Below are 23,764 nucleotides of genomic sequence, written 5' to 3' on the forward strand. Positions count from 1 at the left end.
CTGGGACTTCTTTCCTGACAAATTTACTAGCATGTCTGCAAACAGGTGGAAATATTGTTGAAAAACTACCGCTGGATTGTTTTTTCTCTCCAGGCGCATGGACTATCTTAGATTCACCTAATATTTGACAAGATGCACGCCTCACCATAAATTAGTTTAATCTTATGGCAGCCGTCGTAAAAAGCCGGTCTTAGTATATTACCCCCTATGTATGTTAAAAGAGAGCCCAAATTATCACAGAAATTGAATGCGTAATGCTTTTTGCTCACCCTACTTTTTTCCAAGACAGACATATGGCTTTTAGTTTCCTAGCACACTGCATGAAATCTTTTACATTTGTAGAGAATTACAATATCCAGGATTAACGGGTTTAGGCGAACGAGTCAAGCTAGATTTTAAATATGAGTGGAATAGAGGATTGGTATTATTTCATTAAGTGAATGCACTTTTAGTAAGCGCTAGGTATGGATAAAAAGCACTCAGTAGACAGCTGTTATTATTACCAGGGTGTTTTTTCTCAGTTTTTTTCTTGGCAGAGCCGAGCAATATAATACATTCTGTATGTCCAAAGAACGGCTTTCATCTGCTAGCAAATAACAGAATATCATGGATATGTTATGAGACGTGGATATGTTATGCAATAGATTCCCATAAAAAGTATGTTGCCATTGAACGGTGGAGCTAACAGTCTAGCAGGGAAGCAGGTGGAGGCAGTTTGTGCTGATTCTTTAATTTTAAGCAATTTAATTAATTCACTGGCAATGACAGAATCCTCCAAACTACAGCTGGAGATATTCTCCTAGGAGGGATAAATGTGTTATACTGAAAATGACTGAGTGTTTCCTACTAGACTTAGGCAACTGGCGAGATAACAAAAGGGAAAAAGTAAACCTCATTGCGTGAAGTGAAAACGTGTGATAACACATCATAAAAGGTTACGTTATTTATCATGTACAGGGCGATCACTACTGTGGAATGGGGCCTCTTAGTATTGTATCTATATACTATATGGAACCCAGAAATGACAAATGACTTACAGTGTATTTCCATCTGTGAGCATCATTTCTTAGACTATATTAAGATCCAACAGTTTGTGATGATCAGGTTCATATTACATTTTTATTCCAGAGGAATTCTGTGGGAAATAAAACCTGTTATTTACATCCAACATAGCCATGTATAACATTTTTTTCGAAGAATAGTCTAATGTTTCTCCCAGGAGCGGATTGGAAACTTAAAGTGGCCCTGAAAAAATAAATAAAAGTGGCCCCACATTGTAGACAGGCCAAAACAAGTAGGTGGGGACAACTGAAGTAGACGTGGCTTGCAATACTGTAGTGCAGCGCAGAATACCGCACCAGCAGAACCAAATACTACAAGACAGCACAAAGTACTGCCTCCCTCACTAAGTATTGAACTCTATCACCATCATGAAGACAGTTATACAGTTGAGTTTAGGAGGGCACCTTCGGCCGTTGAGCATCAGATCATTATGTACCTGGCCTGCGTCCATCAGGAGGGCTTAAGTGGCCCTCTGGGCATCAGCTCACCGGGAAATTTCCCTGTAGGATCTATGGCCAATCCGCCCCTGGTTTCTCCAGTTCTCCTTCTAAACCTTCCCCTGAAGTCTTATAGCTTCATTCCACTCCTCACCATGTGGTCTCATGCTTGCTGCCCCACCTCCCTGCCGAGACGATGCATCAACCACACATCATTAGTGTGTGTATCTTCATTCCCTCACTTCTTGACAGCCAGCACTCTTCTACTCTCAGCACTGTATGGGCCTACATGCCTCTGGTCACATGATTGACACAAATCAGTTGGGTCAGTGACATGACCACAAAGAAAAACCCTTCTGAACATGTCCAAAGTAGTAGCTAATTTGCCAGAAATAGGCAAACAACTAAAAATTTATTTTATTGTACAAATAAATGGGTAAGGAGCAGAGTAGCAACACAACCGTGGATCAGAGCAGCATTTTTAAGTATCAGGGGATGGAATGTGGGCAGGAAGAAGACGTAGTGGACCGGATGAGGATAGAAATGAGGAGGACTAAAAATTAAGCAAGAGATGGATATGAAGGAAGCTGGTGTCAGTATTTAGCTACACCAAAGTGTTTCATTTTTAATGAAATTTGCAGGGATGGAGTTGCAGAACTCCAAATGCTCACCTTCAAAAAGACATAGAATCATAATACACTCCCAACCTATGACTTTGTGAAGGCAAGCAGGGGATTTAGAGCTTGTATTGCTAGTCCTCCATCAGACATGCTAATGAGGTGAGTTGCTGGGAGCCCCTGCAATAAGGCCAGTTTCACCTAAGCATGTGTGATCTGGGAAACAAGATCCCTATGATGGCCACATTTCAGACACCGACCATGGCTCGACTGACCTGTACTGCAGGTCTACTGATGCTGTTAGTACAGAACAGTAGATCTATAGTTGGGCTGGGGTTCACAGCATCATAGGGCTCTATGATGCAGTGAGTTTTGGACAATTGAGCTGCGAACACTCCAGGAATTGGGCCGTCACACAGACCGTATTTCCTGGACTGCACACACTTATGTAAAACTAGCCTAAGTTTGATGACTGTTGAGAACTGCAAGGGCAATGCTCACTGACTGGGCACCATTAAATATATATGGGTGTTTATAGTTTACTCTGCATGGTCTATTACTCTCCTGACCTATGGTAGATTTGGCTCTTGGCATTAACTAATTGTGGCTTGTTAGACCTACATGTATTAGTGTATGGCCACATGTTAAGTTTTCCTGATGCAGTTTCGGAAGCCAAAATCAGGAGTGGATCATAAAAGAAGAGAAAGTGTAAAGGACAGATTTGACTTATTTTGAATTCACTCCTGGTTGTGACTTTCACAACTGCTTGCGGAAACCTGACTATGTGGCCGTACCCTTTAGTAATAAAGGCCCAAATAGAGTATGTCACACCGTGTTGTCTATTTTAAAAAACACTATAAAGCTGCCTGTACATGTTCAGATTTTAATCATGTTTTCTGATGCAGTTTTGAAGTGTGGACATAAAGGTAGAAATAGCATAAAGCACAGAGTCTACTTCTATTTTTTCAATCTACACATGTTTTAGCTTCAAAAGTGCATTAGAAAATCTGTTTAAAATCTGAACGTGTACAGGCCGCCTTAACCACCTCCTTGTTTATGGACTCATATAAAACAAGTGACTGTGCATATTTGATTTATGACTGTAGATCCTCCATAAGAGATCAAAGGTTCAATTTTGTGGTGAGCTAAATTATATAACTAGTGTTTTAGGGATGTATTTATGATCCTGATTCTGTGCAAGCAGGGCTTGAATTTTTAGTTAACCACCCATGGACAAGGATGTATGACGGTGACCTCCTTATGACTGAATGTGTCATCAAACTTCAGTTTGTCCTCAGCTCTGTGTGTTATGTGCAGTATGCAAGTGATACTGAGAAGGAGCGTAACTATAATTCATAGCACTCCATAGAAACATAACATGGGGACCCCCACCAACTAATGTAAGAAAATTAAAACAGCAGCATAAGTAGCAAGGTAAGTGTAATAGCACAATATATCTTAAAAACATGCATTATAGCCAAAAGCTGCCATATTGCTATTCCTCACAAAAAGGTACCATGTTCTAGTACCTGACTGGGCCTCATGGCAAGTGCTATGGCTATAGTAACTCCCATGATGCCCTATTCTGCATCACTTTTTTGTTTCTTTTGATTGATGTTCTATTTTTGATATTTAGTAATAGATCTGAAAATGTTACGAACTTTAGCCAGACCAATTATAATTGAGTATTAAAAATACACAAGTTTCTAAGATTTTCTTCATAATCTAACTTGAATTGCCTAGGATTATTGTCTTTCTTAACTTGAATTTGTAATATATAGGAATAGGATCTAAAGGAGTTGGACACTTTGGAGGTCATTTATTAAGACCCGCTTTTAGACGCCAGTCTTAATACCCTTTTGGCTGGTGGTGGATGTGCCGAATTTATGTACATTCACCGGCCTCTACATAATGTCAACGTAACCACCGTCTGTCTAAATCTATGCCAACTCCCTTGCTGGCATAGATTTAGTCCATTTTCTACAACTAAAACAGGCTTAGAAAATGATAAATGAGATGGGCCTCCCATTCCACTCCCTTCCCTGCTCAGGTAATGTCCCCTTTTTTAGACCTGGCGTGAGCGGGGAAAAGTCATATATACGCCAAAAAGTGGTGTATATCTGTTAGTAAATGACCCCCTTTATATTAACAAGTGGCTTATTGTGTGCCATCCAGTACTTTTGGAAAAATATTGAGTAATTACAGGTTCACCGCCTATGTGCCTGCTGAGCAGCGCCACCCCATGTTTTGTACAGCCTGCACCCTGGTTTGCAATAGGGTTGATGATGTAGGTGCATGTGACCAGACCTGTCCATCAGCGGCCTCCATTGAATAACTACATATAGCATGGAAAACTAATGCATGCCCTAGTGCCATGAGCATTTTTATTCAATGGATGTTACTGATGGACAGGATTTGTCACATGCCCCTCCATCAGTGGCTATATTGAGGATCACAGCTCAGTGCAATGATGGAAAGCAAATTGTAATGAACAAAAGAGCGGCCCTGCTCAGTGGGATACATCGGCTATGAATCTGTAATAATTATATATTGGTAGCATTGTATACTGTTTCCAGCACATTTGAAAAAGTAATATTAATGTGACTGACCCCTTTATAGTTGTATTTGATTTTACAATTCTCGTTGCAGAGGTTATCTGACCTTGAAAAAATAAAAACAGCAGTTAAAACAAAATTAAAGTAACATAAAATTAATTAAAATTAATAAATAAAATTAAAAACAAAGCAATATTCGCCTATTCATATTTTTTTTAAAAAAAGGGATGGATCAGATCACTATCTTGGCAGCGGGAGCAACAATGCACACACCAGCTCAGTGTTCTATATAATGAATGGAGCTGTGTAGCTCCAGCACCAAGTTCCAGAACTGGAACTACTGTTGAATGGCTGCTGGGGGTGCTAGGTGTCTAATGAGGATAGCCCATCAGTTGTAAAGGATTGGACAACCCCCTTAAATTTTGGATAACCCCTTAAACCATGCTCCAATATTTACCTGTTTAGCCAGTTGACTAATAGGAACTTTATCCCTTTAGTACATAAAAGTGCAATCAGATTATTAAATAATTCCCTGTGCCAGTCATTTGTGTAGTGGTCACTAGTTCATAAAATGAAAAAATTAAGCCGACGCATACCTCACCAGTATATGGCAAGCTGGCAAGCAGACACATTTTGGGCCCTTCCTAGTACATAAGCCAAACAGTGTAAAACATGATGGGATCAGAACCTTAGAGGCCATTATTATGCAATTTTGTAAGTTATTTAAATCCACATAATGTGGGAAAAAACATTCTGCACAGCTTTTATTATATCCAAAATCAGATTTTCCAGGAGAAATGGGTTTTAGTAACTGAGATAATATGTCTTTTCTGCAGATCCTCCTGCACTACCTGACCTGTCTATTTTCTTTGTATAGGAAGAAATATACCCAATGAATTCTCATTTTTTATCCCGTCTCCCTCTCTCAGAAAAACACCTGCCCACCGGCTGTGGCTGCTGCAGTATTAGTAAGCATGAGACAGGATGGGTGGTTATTGATTGTAATGAAAATGCCGCTTCAGACAGAGATAATTCATTGTTGTATTCTTAGCACAGGACTCTGGCTGCAGTACATGCTTATAATTTGTCTTTCCCCAGATGGATGGACCTAGCGACAGTATTGTAAAGAGCCAATGAGATTGTGTGCTTAAAGGCACAGGGGACAATTGTGCTCGAATCCACAGAAACCATGTTTTGCAATCATTCCTTAACTACAAGCATTGTAGCATTAATAAAATAACACTTCAGGTGATTTCACCACAGCTTCAACAGTTTGTAAATTTATTTATCCAAGTAAAGCTTAATATGGAGTAAGACCCCTCCCCCAATGCCACTAAAAGAGCTCTGACCTCCTCAAAAATATATATATTAATGCACAAGACCATTGAAAGTGGTCTGTGGTATCTAACACCAAGACGTTAACCATAAGTATTGAGGTAGAAACTCTTTGACACCTTCCTAAAACCATTCCTGAGCAATTATTTTAGTGGGGCAGGAGAAAAGAGTCTGCAGCCATTAGGGAATATTTATGAAGAGATGTTCTTGGTAGGTTTTGTGCAAGTGGTTGTTGGAGTTCATAAATTGGTCCACTAGGTTAGTGATGTTAATAAATAACATCCACATGAATGCCAGTACCCAAGGTTTCCCATCAGGACATTGCTCGGAGCATGATGCTGCCTCTGTTGGCTGCCTTCTTCCCATGATACTGTAGATCCTAATGCCATCTCTTTTCCAGTTAAGAAATGCAAACATACCCAGCCATCTACATAATGCTAGACATCTTCCATTGCTCCATGGTCCAGTTCCAGTGCTCACATGCCTATGGTAGATACTTATGGCAGTAGACAGGAATTGGTATGGGTGATCTACCAGTCCGCCAGTGAGCAGTTCCATATGTAACAAGCTTTGGTGCATTTTTTTGTTATTACACCTTTTCATCATAGGCAGCAGTAACCTTTTCAGGCTACAGTAGACAGGCTAGCCTCTGCTCCCCACATGGATCAGTGAACAAACATTGGGTGCCGATGAACTTGTCGCAGGTTCACTGGTTGTCCTTACTTGGGCCACTTTTGGTAGGTGTTAGCCACTGTACTGGGGACATCCCTCTTGGCCTGCTGTTTTGTAGATGCTATAACCCTTTTGTTCATCACAATGTGGACCATGTCAAAGTTACCAAGATTTTTACACTTGCCCATTCTTCCTGCTTCCAACACATCATTTCAAGAAATATTCATTCACTTACTGCCTAACATATTACATAAAGAGAAAGATGGACCTTGATGCTGGCACTCCTGTGACAGCCCCAGGGCCAGACTGAGAACTTAAAGTGGCCCTGGAAAAAATTACTAATAGTGGCCCCGTTTTGTAGTCAGGTCTAAATTGATGGAAGGCAGGGCCAGCAATACCATATTGTAGGACATTATACCACCCCAACATATACTACAGTTCATCACAAAATACTGCCAGCAGCACAAAATACATCCCCAAAAACTTCCATTGGCCAGCCGTGAGGAGGGCCTAGGTGGCCACCTTGGCATCAGCCCATCGGGAGATTTCCCTGTAAGGTCCATGGCCAATCCGCCCCTGGACAGCCCCAACACCAAAGTTCATCTTTTTTTTCATGTAACTTGATCCAGTTTCCATGGATCTGCTACTACAGCGTGGAGGGAGAGAACCTAGGCTGCAGCCCGGAGCACCCGGCTCACAGCGGGGACCTTGAGCATAATGCTGACTAAAGGCTGATTAAGGGTCCATTCACACATCCATAGTGTATTGCGGATCCGCAAAGTGCGGATCTGCAATACACCCGGCCGGCACCCCCATAGAATTGCCTATTCTTGTCCGCAATTGCAGACAAGAATAGGACATGTTCTATTTTTTTCGGGAGCCGTGGACGGGAAGATCCATGCCACGCTCCGGAAATGCAGATGCGGACAGCACACTGTGTGCTGTCCACATCTCTTCCGGCCCCATAGAGTATGAATGGGTCTGGATTCATTCCGCAACATTGGGGAACTGATCCGGAACCATTCTACGGACATGTGAATGGACCCTTACACTGGCTGATTTTTCGGTCAATGATCGAGCGTTCGCGTGTAATTCTGACACCGATTGCCTGAAGAATGAGCAAACGCTGGTTCATCGGGCAATTCTGATTTTTAATCATGCTTAAAAATCTGTGCTTGCTGGCGCATGCTGTCTACTACCACTATACAGTATGGGGACAAGCGAAGGCATTGCAATCACACCTCCCAATGCTGCGGATGAGATCGCTGCCTGTAATAAAAATAGATTAGAAAAAAAGATGTGTTACTTTCTGTTTTTAACTGGCAGATAAAATTGGTGAACATTATTATGGGGGCGGCCATCTTACCTGAGCTGTTCTTAACAGCATTTACACAGCATAAAAAAATTGCATTACGCCAGCATAAAAAAATTGCTTTACGTCAGCCCCATGGGCCATAGATACAATGGACAGGAGGGGACCCTATTGATTTCTATGGGAAAGTTTTCTAGGCATGTTCTGTGACCTGTGCAGAGGTAATTGTACAAGGGAAGAATAGTAATAAAATATAAATAGTGATATATAATTTTATACAGGTTATTTTCTTTAATAGTATGTATTCCCCTTACATTTTGAACTAAATCCAAGATACTGTCAGTCGCCATGATATTTGACTCCTCTTTTAATAAAATATATTCATATTTAATGAGGAGCACTTTTCATTAAGGCTCATACAGAACTAAAAAACGAACATTTCCCATCTACCTGAGCAAGTGGCAGGACAGTGTGCACTAACCTTCAAAGCGACTTGGTTTTAATGTGAAATCTTCATCCAGCCGTCAAAAAAAAACATGAATCAAACATGATGAAATGCTCTGAAATTCATTGATCTGAGGAACGAGATGAGTAGTAAGAACAAATTCCGAACAAACACAGTAAACTTTGATTTTCTGGCTGACATTTTTATTTGGATCGCTGCCCAAGACTAGACATCAAGGTCAGAAAAAAGGAAAATGCATTTAATTGCTTGATATCACCAGACACTGTCACCAGAGAAGATTGGAGTAAAAAAAAAAAAAAAGATTTATTTTTTATTTCCTCTCACTCTTCAGCGAATGAATTGCATCTTGATGTACCTAGCTAATGTTATTTCCCGAAATTTAACATGACATTTAGCATATTAAAGAAAAAGGAACCTGTAACCGACTATCTTGACTGACTGGAATATTCATCAACCTACTTTGCAGGGGCATAACAGTAATTTATAGGCCCCATAGCCAAACAACATGGGGCCCCAACCACCTAGTGTAAGAAAATAAAAACAACTGCATAAGTAGCAATATTTTAAGATATGTATAATAGCACCATATATCAGAAAACCTCCATTATAGGAAAAAGCCACCAGATTGTTATTCCCACAAAAAGGTAAAATGTTCTTGCAACCTCTATCCTCCGAAGCAATTGCTATGACTGCTATGGCTATAGCCATGCCCTGCTAATGTGGTATTTACCAAGGCAAGATGGCAACGTTTTGGATTTAGTCTTCAGCATTGGCACAGTCTTTGTTACATGCATGCCCACATATTTTGTAAGTCAGTCTGCAAATTAGTATTGAAGGCCCAATCAAGATTTGTTGACTTGTTCCTGTAAGGTGAAGTTTAGAGGAGCTAGCATGTCTAGTTCCTGTAGATAAAAGATGATATAACTTCTGTATGAATGTGTTGGTCAGTGGCAAATGCAAAATTCTTGAAGGGGGCCTTCATTGACATGGGCACAGACACTTTCATAAACATGTGGATGCACTGATGGTTAGTATATGCAAGCCTATACAAAAGGTTGCTGTCATGTACTTACCAGTCTGTGCTCCAATGGCAAGTCCAGCCTTTCTGTTGCAGAGTAGCTGGGTTTGTTCCATTGTTGTGTGGCATCCAACCCCAATGACAGTCGAGCTGGTTGGCTTCTCAGAGACACTGGGCCATTGTCACATTAGCATTTGTACATTTTGGAACTACTGGATCTTGAGTATTTCTGATATTACTTTCTGATATTGACCCTGACTGTTATTTGACTCTGTGTTTCTGAGTATCTGATCAGTGGGGGTCCAACACCAAGAATCTCCTCCAATCAGTAGTTTGAGAAGGCACCAGCACTCCTGTAAACTCTGCTTACTTCTCTGTACTCATCAAACACAGCACCATACATTGTACGGCAGCTGTGCTTGGTGTCGCGCTCAGTTCCATTCACTTCTATGAGGCTGAGCTGCACCTAGGCCATATGACTGACAAACGTGTGCCGCTGCCTTCTCAAACAGCCGAGCGGCGGGGGTCCCGGGTGGTGATTCCTCTGCCAACTCCATCACAACTCCATCTATTCAAACCACTTCCATAAACCTCTGGCATTGGCGTATTTCACGGGAAAACAAAAGGATTGGGCCAAAATATTCATTTTGCCCCTTTCCTTCTCTCCTCCAACATCATTAGCTCCCACTACACATTAGACTGTTGGCCGACAATACACTAATGTGTGTGGAGACCATTACAACATGTCACAAGAGTGTGATGAGAAGGAGGGGGAGAAATGGATGACCTCCAGGTACACAATGAGATTTCTCTATATATTTCTCAGTTTTAAGTATAATATGCAACTTTTACTTAGGCACCTTCTATAGCTATACCCGTACTGCACTCCTGTACAATATATGGGAGAATTCTCAATATTAGTCCCAAGTTTTCTATACACTTTTTGTTGGGTAATCATCATTTGGTGTTTCCATTGGCATGATCTTCAGGTTTTTGCAATTTTTTAACAGCTTGTTTAGTGTAAGACCGGCACCACATCCTGCTTCATAACACTTTCTACATAATTCACAGTTTTTTGGCATGGAAACAAATTGGGTGCTAAAATGTACAATTTCCTGAATGCTGTACATTATAAAAATTACATTTGAAATTTACGAGCGAATATGTTTGCATTCTCTTCAGTAAATGTTCAGATTTTTCGGAATTGAAACACTGGTCCATTTTGATTTATTTAGTATGTAAATATAAATGATTCATTTGTGTGAGGACACATGCACACGACATTTTTTTTTTGCGGTCCGCAAAAAGGGGTTCCGTTGTTCCGTGATCCGTGTCCGTTTTTGTTTCCGTGTAACTTCCTTTATTTTTGGAGGATCTCCAGACATGAAGGAAAGTAAAAAAAAATCTAAGTCAAGTTTGCCATGCAAATGATAGGAAAAAAACGGACATGGACGCGGATGACAATCTTGTGTGCCTCCGCGTTTTTTCACGGACCCATTGGCTTGAATGGGTCTGCGAACTGTTTTCCGTGAAAAAAATAGGACAGGTTATATTTTTTTGACGGACTGAAACCACAGATCACGGACACGGATGACAAACAGTGCATTACCCAAGTTTTCAACGGACCCATTTAAAGTCAATGAGTCCGCAGAAAATCACGAAAAATGGAACAATGGACACGGAATGAAACAACGGTCGTGTGCATGAGGCCTTAGGAAGCTACCGTAGATCAGAATGAAAGCTACATTTTTGGGTTATCAATAGAGATCTGCAAATTGATTCAACTTGAATTAAATTAATTACGAAATTCCCAAAAGAGTCTAATTTTGGAGAATATGAAACGTTTGTAATTTGTCTTGCACGAATCAATCAAAATGACGCCCATCATTGTACAGATTAGAAGACGGCATCTGCCTCCAAAAAGAGACAATTTTTAACTGTTTTTTTAATTAAAAATAAATTAGACAGTGCAGTATTATTATTAAACAGACAGTTTAATTCTGTATTGGTGTTAAAATGCTTGAAAGGAGTCGGATACAGTCCTAGGAGACCTTAGATTGACATACACGACTTTTCAGGGCAGTTGGGGCACTTTTCATTCGGGTTGAATTTAGTCGCGCTGAATCGAATCTGACAACTGATTTGACCAAATTGGACCCAAAATGAAATTTGGAAAATTTCTCTAAATAACAATGTTAATCTAGAACATTTCTAGTTTGTTTTGCTTTGTAGGGAATTGTGAGTTAATAGAGTACAGATACTGTATACTTGTACTATGTAAACTTTTATTAAAATAGTAGCCACTTACTGTAATTCATGCCAAATGATATTTTTACTTTTATGAGATTGCGTCCTACATATGATGAAAAAACCTTGTTCAAAAGATGAAGAATTTGCTTCTCAAGAATAGCCAGTGACTAGATACTGTATACAGGTTTAATGTATATTGTATGTTCAATATATTATTTGTTCAAAATCCATCTATGACATATAGTAAAGGGCAGAAGTGTATATTGTGGCATATTCCAACATGTGTAGATGTAGGAAACTAGTCATTGTCGCGTAATACATTTGTTCTGATTGCAATGGTCTATTCTCAGAATAGGTCATCAACGTCTGATTAGCACCCTGCCGATTAGCAGTTTGAAGAGGCTGCATCGTTCTGGTGAGTTCCATGCCTCTTCCATAGTTCGTTGAGGTCATGTTCATCAGTCACATGGTCTGTGTGCAACTCAGTCCCATTCAAATGAATGGGCCAGAGCTGTAATACCAAGTACAGCCACTACAATGTACGGTGTTGTGCTTGGTATGCTTTGAGGAGGCACACAATGCTCATCAGAGTGCCACAGCCTCTTCAAACAGCTGATCAATGGCAGCACTGGGTGTCGGACTCCCACCCAGAGGCAGATTGGCTATAGACCTTACAAGGAAATTTCCTGGTGGGCCGATGCCCAGAGAGCCGCCCAAGAACTCCTCTCTGCCACAACCCATATGTCCTCCTGAATTCAACTACTCTGGCCCACATCTCACCTTTTTAAGCCCCCTGCTCCATATCTTAATCAGAGAGAACAGGAGGAGGAGGACAGAAAATGGCAAGTATTGATGGCCACCTCAGTGGAACAGCTTTTGGCACAATATATGGCACTGCTCTGCGGTAAATGGTTCTGGTGAGATGGTATTTTGCTCTATGGTATAGCTGACCCAACCTATTTGTGTTGCCCCGCCTTCTGTCAATTTGGATTCTCCTACAATGTGGGGCCACTTTTAGGATTTTTTTCCAGTGCTACTTTCCCAGTCTTCCCCAGCCCCTACCAATCAGATATTGATGACCTATCCTGAAGATAGGTTAGGTCATGAATATTCTGCTCCTGGAAAACCCCCTTAAGCATGTTTAATTATGTCCTATTTGTCAGAGTCATGTACAGTACAGTATCTAATTTTCCAAAGTATTTAAGTAGAATATGGATAATTTTGTTTATTAGCCACTACATGATACCCAATGTACTGGAAGTTGAGTGTCATTTATGTCTACTGTAAGTGTGTACTGCTCATTTATGACACATAAACACGCTTTAAGGAAGAAAACATTGTCTGTACGGCATAATTAATGTAAAGTGCAATCCACGTATGTCAGTCTCTGATTGTCAAGTACTGTTTTATGTCATGTTTCTTTCATGTCTCATAGCAGCCAAATTTGGGAATGCAGATCCATCAATTAACTGTAAATTATCTAATCACGACTGCATGGAAACACAAAGGCTTGAATTTGAAAATATTAACTGGGGCACGCTGCATTTCCTGCATATTGATTATGTTTTCTCACAGTACCTTTCTTAAGAGTCCTTGGAGAATAGTTGTTGGAATTATGTTCCTGAATTCATGCTGAGATATATCTAAAACGTTAGTGATTCTGTACATCGTTGATTATTAGCAAAGTGGTAGATGTCAGCGGCAGATTATCTAGTGCATGAAGGCCATAATAAATAGCTCAAAGAGTAAAGGGCCCTATTACATACTAACCAAAACTGCAGGTGGGAAAGTAGGGACAAGTAGATCCTGCCTTTGGAAATGACACCAAATGTGTGGGAACAACCATTTATCAGCGGGGCTTACACAAGACCTTACTGTTTTGTCTCAGGACAGTCTTCACTTCAATGTCTCTTAAAATTAGGGACAGTCAATTCAAATTTGGGACTGTTAGTAACTACGCTATTAGACTGCCTGATGGTCAAGTGCCAATTGACGATAAACACGTCCGTTGGCACTCGTTTTCATCAGCCTATTATACCGGCTGATGCAGAATGAATAGGGGAAGAATGATCGCTACTGCAGTCTTTCCTCCCTTATTTAGTTCTATTGATTATCAACAGCACAGCTCCCATTACACATGAACTTGGCTGCCACTAATCAAGCATATTTTATTATGATAAAGGTTGCCCATCAACATGATTAGTTGGCCAATTATCAGGAATGAGCGTTTCTATGAATGCTTGATCCCAATAATTGGCCTAAAAATAGGTTAGTCTAATAGGGCCTTTAGTCACATATGCAGAATTCAAGGAAAAAAATCAACCAAAACAGAGCAAGCCAAGTAGAAAACAAATACTTACTATTCTCAAGATTTCAGCTCATTGTAAGTTCACATCAGGCTCATTGAGAGTTAGAGGTCCCTTGTTAGGGGCCAAGCAACTGTGTCTTTCTGACATGATCTGAATAGTTTTTAAAGAGGACCATTCATCGGTCCAAACATTGTAAGATAATTATGAGGCTGTGTAGCGCAGTGCCCTGGGATCTCACTGGGAGAAGGAATGCCCAGGGAGAAACAGGGCAGACTCCGCCTAGTATAACCAATTCAGCGAAAATACCGGAGGACATAGCGGGAGAACGGAGCGGCGCCCTGGAATAATAGTAAGTGCAGCTCTACACAGCCTGATAATTATCTTACAATGTTTTGACCGATGAAAGGTCCTCTTTAAGGGTCTGTATAAGAATCAAAAATATGTCTTCTTTCTCAAAAAAACAGTGCCATATCCAATTCAGTGGAGCTGCAACAAAAGAATACATTAACAGCCGTTACACTGTGTTTTTTTTTTTTTTTGTCCTGTGCAATCCCTTAAAAGGGGTCTGCCGTGATTGATGTAAAAAAGTGAAAATCAGACGTCATACAGTACATGACAATACCTTTCTAACAAACCTAAAACCAGCCCTGTACCTCACAAGGTTCCAGAGATCTCCACATGCACTGATCCAATTGCTCTGCTAGATTCTCTTCAGCCTGGCAGCTCAGGGGGCACATCCTTTCTGCTGTAGCTCTCTCCCTGTAACTGCCCCAGCTTCTAACAGAACATATGGCCGGTGGCAGTTGAACACTTAAACTGAGCACGTGCGGCCACCTCAGTTAGACCTCAGTTAGACGGATAAAAAATAAAGAACAAGGAGCAGGTGACACGACACAGATACATTTTATTGAATAGCTCACTGGATATAAATTTTGAATTACATTCAGATACAAAAGCCTTCAGATCCAGAGGCTGCTTTGAAAAATTTTGAATATGTTTCATGACACAACCCCCTTGATATCTATTCACTGACAGCCAACAAAAATCTCATGCAGTTCGTTTGGTTAATTAGGTGGCGTTTTTTAATCTTTCTGCCTTCTTTCCAAAAAAAGCATCATGCTGTATTGCTTGGCGTTTTTACATAACATTCTCTAAAAGGGAAAAATGCCATGAAGAAAACACTATTGGGCAAATACACTTGGGCAGATTTACTAATAGTGTCATACAATACGAATAAATTCACTATTTTGGGGCATGGATCTTTATAAATTTGGAGTAACTCCTGCATCAGATGTATGCAAACAATTTGACTGTGCTCCAAAAATTTGCCTGTGTGGGAAAAAGCTGTCTAACCTGAGTTTACACCACCTATAAGTTGACATAGTTGACATGGTTTTGGTGCACAGATGGTCAAAATGCATCAAGAATCTGGCACATTTTCAATAGTAAATCTGCCCCATTGTTTGCAAAATATGCCACAAAAGACATGGCAAAAAATGCATATCATCCCCATTGAAGTGAATTGAGCTGAGCTGCGGTACCAAGCAAATGAATGGTGCTGCGCTTTGTGAGCTTAGAGAAGGCTGCGGCGCTACTGTAAGCAACTGTGCCTTTGTAACGAGGGGCAGGCAGCGCATGCTTCCTTCGCAGCACCGCTGGCAACCTGCGCAAGGAGAGGGGCAAAGATGTAGTCTGCGTCCTCGTCTCCATAGCAGCAGGGAAGCCGAGCGCCGATAATCGATGCTCGGCTAAGTTGGGCTGCTGTGAGTCACGTGACTTCGGCCACATCATGTGACTCACCAGCCAGGCCTATTTAAACAGGCAGCCTACTGGCCACAGGTTGCCTGTGATTAAGGTCTTTATGCACAAACCGTCCTAGGTAAGGGGGCGCAACTGGACGGCAGTCAGTACCAGGAGATCACGACAAGCAACAGGGGATGAGCAGAAGAGAGGTCAAACGAGCAGAGCCGAGGTCAGGATACAGAAAAACAATGCCAGGAATACAGGAGCTCCTGTATTCCTTGCATTGTTTTTCTGTATCCTGACCTCGGCTCTGCTCGTTTGACCTCTCTTCTGCTCATCCCCTGTTGCTTGTCGTGATCTCCTGGTACTGACTGCCGTCCAGTTGCGCCCCCTTACCTAGGACGGGTTGTGCAAGTAGGTAGGGGCAGAGGTGTGGGTGGCATTTAGGGGTGCACGCTTCCTACCCCCGTCCGTGACTGTCAGACCTCCATTGATCAGATACTGATGACCTATCTAGAGGATTGGTCATCAGTTCAAATATCTTGGAAAAAGGCAATACAAGTTATTAGAAATGTCTAGTTCCCTAACTTCACCCCTCAACTATTTTTGTAGGTCTAATAGTCATGTACTTAGCAAAAAAGCTGTACCTCCAAACAAGCCCTGCTCAGTGTCTGATTCAGGGGCCTGCCACCATCTCTAATAGGTAGCTGCATTACTTGTCATTGCAGCTCCATTCCAAGCCTTGGTTCGCCAGGTTTTATATGTCTGTGAAGGACAGCTACATTAGCTCGTAATCACAGATGAGCCCCTGACATTTACAGTACAGAATCTATCAACCATTCTGCTTCAAGAGACATTTCCTCTTGCTTTTTGCTTTAAGTTTATTTTTTCTCTGTACCCAGCCTTCCTACATTAGACCCTTGCTTACGGTCAGGGGAAGGCAAAAGCCAAAATACATTCTGCCTTTGTTCTGCTGACTTTTTTCTGTTTGGATGCAGTGGACCTGCTTGCTTTTTAGCCCCATGGATTGCAGCGACATCAGTCTGGACACAGCATCAAGAAAGTTCAGGGTCTTCTCCCATTGTAAACAATAGAAGGCAGCTTCAACGCTGTAGCTGGTGGCTTGTTGGCATGACTATGGCACCAAATTCTGCTGACCAAGGACCCTGTGTGGACACGGCCTTAGCCTGGAATCACACATGCAGTTTTTGGTGCAGTTTGTGGTACAGTTTTGATGTCAAAGAGTTTTGAGACAAAGCTAGAAGTAAATTCAGGAGGAATGAGCAATATAAAAAAATACATATTTATTTTGGTTGCATCTACTTCCAGTCTTTGCTGAAAAAACTGCATCAAAACTGCATGTGTGTTTCCTGCCTTAGAGAAGCAATAAGAAATTAAAGCTACTGTAAATACTTAAATGTTGCAGTGTTTCAGTTTTAAAGAATCACTATACTTTCATACAATGTAATTTTATAAATAATTCTGTAGCTAGTAAATTATAAAAATATGCCTGCATCCACCTGAAAAAAAAAAGCTGTAAAGTCATGGCCACTGGGGGTTTCACTTCTACCTAATTTGCTTTCCACTGCCTGTTGTCAGGCAATATCCTTCCCTGGTAATACTCAGAAGACAGCAGAGAGGAAGAAGGGGAATGTCACAACTAGCTGAGACCCTGAGCCTGATAAAACAACTGCATCTACACTGCTTCTGAAGCTAACAGAAGCGTTTAGCTTTTCTGTAAGTGTGATCCCTTACTCATCTGTTCTGTGAGCTCCAGAGCTGAAAACAAGCATAGTGAGGACTAAGAGGAAGGTTGTCACAGCAGTACAGTGCTGGAGTGGCCCCCAGCTTGTGGGAGAAATGCATCTAGCTGTGCCGCTGAAGAGTGGAATAATTAGCCTGAAAACACATTAAGGAAGCCCAAAAAAATCTATTCCTTAAAAGTTATGATTGTACAAAAAAAAAGCACAGCCATTATGCAAACCTTTTGTGAAAACTTGGGTGAAATATTATTAGCAGTAAGGAAAATGTGTGTGTGTATACATAGTTACATAGTTACATAGTTAATACGGTTGAAAAATGACACATGTCCATCAATTTCAACCAAGGGATTGGTGAGGACTCGAATCCCAGAAGGAATTGACTCAAATTTCTCCACGTTTTCATAAGCATTAATGTTGTTTACTTTTAAGAATTCATCTAAACCCTTTTTAAAACTGTCCACTGTTCCTGCTGTGATCACGTCCTGAGAAAGCCTATTCTACAGCTTCACAGTTCTTCACAGTCCTCCAATTGGAGGCAGTTCCCCCTTGTCTTTTGAGGGCATTTGACAAGGTTTTTTACCATATTTTTTGTATGGCCTATTTATATATATTTTTATAGGTTAATCATGTCCCCCCTTAGACGTCTCTTCCCAAGACTAAATAAATTCAATTATTTTAATCTTTCTTCATAACTAAGACCCTCTATGCCCCTTATCATTTTAGTCGGTCTTCTCTGTACTTTTTCCAGTGGTATTCTGTCCTTTCTATGGACTGGTGCCCAGAACTGAACTGCATATTCCATATGAGGCCACACCAACGCTTTGTAAAGTGGTAGTATTACATCCCTGCCCCGCGAGTCCATGCCTTGTTTAATGCATGACAATAGCCTGGTGGCCTTAGAAGCAGCTGATTGACATTTTATGCTGTAATTTAATCTACCATCCACAAGGACACCCAAATCCATGCTCTATAAGTGACTCTCCCAGTGCTACATCACCTAGGACATATGAAGCACAGAGATTATTACTACCAAGATGCATAACTTTACATTTGTCCAGATTGAACCTCATTTGCCAAGTTGATGCCCAATCACTCAAAGTGTTCAAGTCAGCTTGTAGTTTATGGACTTCTTCCATAGACTGTACAGATCTACACAGCTTAGTATCATCTGCAAAAATAGACATGGTGCTATTAATCTCGTCCTCGATATCATTGATAAATAAATTAAATAATAGAGATTGGCGCAAGGGCACCATGTTTGCCTTGCGCCAATGACTTGGCACTGTGCCATTACCTAGAGAATCTTTAAAAATTATAAACAGGGGCACAGCAATGAATTGAGCTCTTTAAGCACTCTTGGGTGTAATCCATCTGGACCCGGAGCCTTGTTCACATTTACCCTATTTAACTTGTCTTGGACATATCTACATATCTACAGTTAGCCAATTGAGTACCGTATTTTTCACCCTATAAGAGGCACCTGCCCATAAGACGAACCTAGGTTTTTGAGGAGGAAAAGAGGAAAAAAATAATTTAACCAAAAGATGTGCTTTTGGTGGGGTTTGAACTAATGGTGGTCTGTGGATGACACTGTTATGGAGGGGGATCTGTGGATGGCACTGTTAAGGGGTATCTGTGTATGACACTGTTATGGGGGGGGTCTGTGGATGATGTAAATAGAGACCCCCCAATACAGGGGGTGGAGGCCGGCAACTTGTGTTGGAATCGCGGCTGGGCCCAGTGCATTCACTGTTCTCTATTACAGCGGGCCCCGCTCACAGCAGTATTTATTAAGTGAAGTCATGGGTAAAGCTTTGTTAAGGTATAGTAATCCTCTGCAGCAGTAGCGCACGTAGTACTCACTATGAAACTCCCGTAGCAGGCAGGGTGGCTGGCAGCGTAATGTCACTCACTCCATAACGCACCTGCTCCGCCTGCTTCATTCATAAAGTGGGAGGAGCATGTGCGTGAGGAAGTGAGTGACCAGCCAGCCTGCCTGCTACGGGAGTTTCGTAGTGAGTACTACGTGCGCTACTATTGCAGAGGATTGCTATACCTTAACAATGCTTTACCCATGACTTCCCTTAATAAATACTGCTGTGAGCGGGGCCCGGTGTAATAGAGAACAGTGATTGCATCGGGCCCTACTGCGATTCCAACACAATTTGCCCCTCCAGCTTCCTACCTCCCTGCTGATACATCGCAGGCCGCGCTGTGCAGCATCGCGGCCGGCGATGTATCAGTGCAAAGTAAAAATGGCAGCATTCGCCCCATAAGACGCACTGCCATTTCCCCCCCACTTTTAGGGGGAAAAAGTGCGTCTTATAGGGCAAAAAATACGGTATATTACTGGATGTACTAACAGCCCCAGCACCACAGATATCAGCTCCTTTCTCTTGTTTTGTATATACAGAGCTAAAAAAAACATTTAGTAACTCTGCCTTTTCCTTATCTTCAGTGACTACCCCCCCCCCCCCCCTTTACCATTATTTAGTGGACCTACCTGCTCAGACCTAGGTTTTTTAGCATTTATATATTTAAATCATTTTTGGGGATTTGTTTTGCTCTCTTTTGCTACCTGCTGTTCATTTAGTATTTTTGCTAATTTTATCTCCTATTTACAGATTTTATTAAGCCCTTTGTATTCTTCAAATGCTACAGTTAACCCCTCAGATTTGTATTTTTTATACAAAACAAACATAGCTGGGGGGGGGGGAACAAGCACAGTATATACAGTATATTATGAGGATAGGATATGCATGCTTATATAATTCCTTGTTCCCAGATATCTTACAGTCTAGCTATTTAAAACGCAGCCAGAATGTCAGTTGTAATAGGTTTCCTGTCCTCTCTAGTAAAGTGTGACAGTGCATCTCATAGGCCCTCCACACAAAATGCCAGCACCAGTCAGACCTGAAAAATTACATCAGCTCCAGGTACCTGGCATTCTCCCAGGCTGCGCTGTCCTGTGCGGCATTAATCCAGCGCACTGTGAACTTTTATGATGCTAAGATTGTAATAGCCCTTGCAGCAGTTTAGATTGTTTGTTATGTCATGCTCACCTAGCCATCCCAAATTAAATCTGCTAACTTGAGTGATATGGGCAGGCTGAGGCGCTCATCTGTTCAGAAAACCGCTGGCGTTTGGAGAATCCTCTGAGGACAATTCTGACGTGCAAAAGACAAAACGTATTATATTTTGCCCTTTTATTGACTCCCTGTATTCCACCTTGTTCACGTTACATCAGCTGACTGAATACATGTGCTAATGTAGAGAGTTGCTGTATGCCTTTCCATACCAATAATGTGCAAAATAAAATTAGTGCCTTTCAGTATTATTATTAAAATGATTATCTGGTACTTTTAAATTGATGGCCTAAGCTTAGGATAAGCCATCAGTATTAGAATGGGGGCTGGCCACTCATGCGCGGTTGCTTTCCCTTTACTTTGGGGACCCTTTTCTAGAGATAGGAGTAGGTACTAGATCTGTGCCTATCTGACATCTTTGACATATCCTAGCAATACGTCTTAAACGTTGAGATAAGACAACCCTTTAACACCTCTGACTTGAGATGTTACCCCACTTTCTATGCCAACCCTTTACCGAAGTAAAATTGTGACAATTTTAGCAATTTTCTAAACGTGGGAATGTTTTTCTGCAAGTAAACTATTTTGCAACTTTTTGAAGCAAGGCTGTGATCAACTAACCACAATATTTTTGTCTTTTTGAAAGAAATGAAAGAAAATGAACATTCAGCCAGAATAAGGATGACATCAAAGACACTCTCTGTGAAATGTAGACATTAACCTTTACAGGGAAACCACTGAGTTAACTTTAATTTATGGAGTTGAAAGCCAAGAGCAGAAAGTTATTAAAATCTTATCATTTGCTTTAGAAGAGGCGTCTGGCATTTTGGGTATATTTAGCTTCTTTGCCAGACTGAGCACAATTTCAATAAAATTTATTAGGAGCCGTTCTATGGCCCGTCAGTTGTTATGGGGAAATTACAGATATTGGAATTGTTGGCTGTGCTCGTGGCAGACTGTGATCTCCGAGGGCTTGTAAACCACAATGGGCAGAGACTGCCCCAGGCAAAGCTGCAGGCACATTCAATGTCTGTGCCAGGGTCAGGAAAGAGTCTGGCACACAGTATTGAGTTGCTTAATGCATCATCTGTCTTCTAAGAAAGGTTAATGAAAAAGAGATACCAACCTAGGATAAAATAAGGGAGTAGAGACCTGGATCTTATAGTGCAGTATTACAAAGCCATATTGCAGCACATTTACAAAATATAATTTACATTGGTTATTGAATACTAGGCCTGATAAGGGTTAAACTATGTATGTGTTGAAAGGATCCCCAAGGGCCCTATGACATTGGCAGTATATTGAGCCAATTATAATTGTGATGCCGATTACCCAAAAAATCAAAAGCTAGTCCGTCAGGTGATGTGATTGTTTATGTGCCATATATAATCGTTTGTCAAAAGGACATTACCCCTTGTAAAGAGGCACATGCTGACAACCAATAATGGATATGTATGGGGACAAACAATCCCAGTAGCGATCATTCATCCATTAGGGCATGGCTATGAATAGTGGCTGCAGTCTAGCTGCATGGTAGTCTAAGGTACAAAGGAAGTTACAGTCTCATCAGTCACGTGCTCCTGCACTGCTCAGTACCCATGCTTTACTCTGCAGCTCTGCCTCTTCAGATTGGCTGCTCTGTATAAGCATAGGCCCTGCACAAATTCACAGTCTATGCTCGTTGAGATGATTTCCCTTACAGACAGGATAGACTAATTATAAACTACAAGCTACTAGCCCACCAATGTGAAAAAGATTATCTGGTGACACACATTTAGTGATCATTTTATTACAGTATATACATGTGAGATCATAAATTAGATGAGTCCATGATTGATGCTTCCAAAACCCTAACTCCCACATCATTCCTAAAGGGGATTTCCAAACCTGTAAACCACCCAATGCTCAGGCCCCACATACAGTCAATACTTACCTGGTCCCCAACGCCCGTATCCCTCCAAGGCCGTTGCTGCCTCTCCCCGTTGTGCTGATCACAGCATCCAGCGATGGGGGGTGCAGCCAATAGCAGGCCGCAATGGTGACCCGCTCCACTTGAGTCATGAGGACGACGTCACCACCACGGCCTGCTATTGGCTGCACCCCCCATCAATGGATGTTGTGATCTGCACAACGGAGAGACGCAATGACGGCTGTGGAGGGATACGGTTATTGGGGACCAGGTAAAGTTGTGGGGAGGGGGGTGTACAGCTTTGGATAACCCCTGTAACCTGCAAAAAAAAAAATCACACATCTTGTCCTTGTTTTTGTTTTCCTTTCCCAACATTAGGCCTAGTTCACACTTCAGTGATTTGGTCAGTGATTTCCATCAGTGATTGTAAGCCAAAACCATGAGTGGAGGCTACGTAGTGATAATATATAATGGAAATATCTGGACCTATTCTGTGTTTTCACCCACGCCTAGTTTTGGCTCATAGTCACTGATGGAAATCACTGATCAAATCACTAAAGTGTGAACTCAGCCTTTAGTTTGTGTCATGGCTCCCCTGGAAGCTGCTGCCTCCCTTCCCTGGAATAAAAGGTAGGCATCTGCAGTATGAAGGTGTCGGTGAATTTTTCACCCTCTGGCTCCCCCTACTGGTCATAGTAATTATTGCCGACTCCCCTGGCTTTGATTTATGGATTGGACTTGTGACTACGGTTTTGGTTTCTGGTGTTCTGGTATTGTATTTGATCTCCCGATTCTGACTCTTTGGAGTGTTTTTTTTTTTTCTTTTGCCTCAGGCGTATTTGTACTGTGTTGACTGTCTGGCTTTTGACCTTTTTTCCGTATGACTACTCTCATTGTGTTTTTTGTCTGTCCCCGTTTGTGTGCTGCCCTTCACATATTGCAGTATAGGGACTGTCGTCTAATTGTGGGTCACTGCCTAGGGTGATCATGCAATTAAATAGGGATAGTGGGTCCGGGCAGTTCAGAGCTGCACTATCCCTGCGTGTGACCGTAGTCGCTAGCCTGACAGTATGTCATTGACACAAGGGCAACAAACAAGTCAACTATTGAAACAAGAGAAATGAGGACCCTGCTCACAAGAACTTGCAATCTATGAGGAGGTAGGGGTGACACTAAAGGTAAAATAGTATTTGTTTTGTGCAGTGATCCAGACATCTTAACAAAGTAGGG

The 23,764-nt window shown here is 41.5% G+C and overlaps 1 protein-coding gene across 3 annotated transcripts in view; it reads left to right on the forward strand.

Moving 5' to 3' along the window:
• The window catches only part of SPOCK2 (SPARC (osteonectin), cwcv and kazal like domains proteoglycan 2), a 168,512-nt gene that overhangs the window by 33,732 nt on the left and 111,016 nt on the right, over positions 1-23,764 (forward strand). The window lies entirely within an intron of this gene.

Source organism: Bufo gargarizans, chromosome 6 (assembly GCF_014858855.1).
Source record: "Bufo gargarizans isolate SCDJY-AF-19 chromosome 6, ASM1485885v1, whole genome shotgun sequence".
Taxonomy (NCBI): Eukaryota; Metazoa; Chordata; class Amphibia; order Anura; family Bufonidae; genus Bufo; species Bufo gargarizans.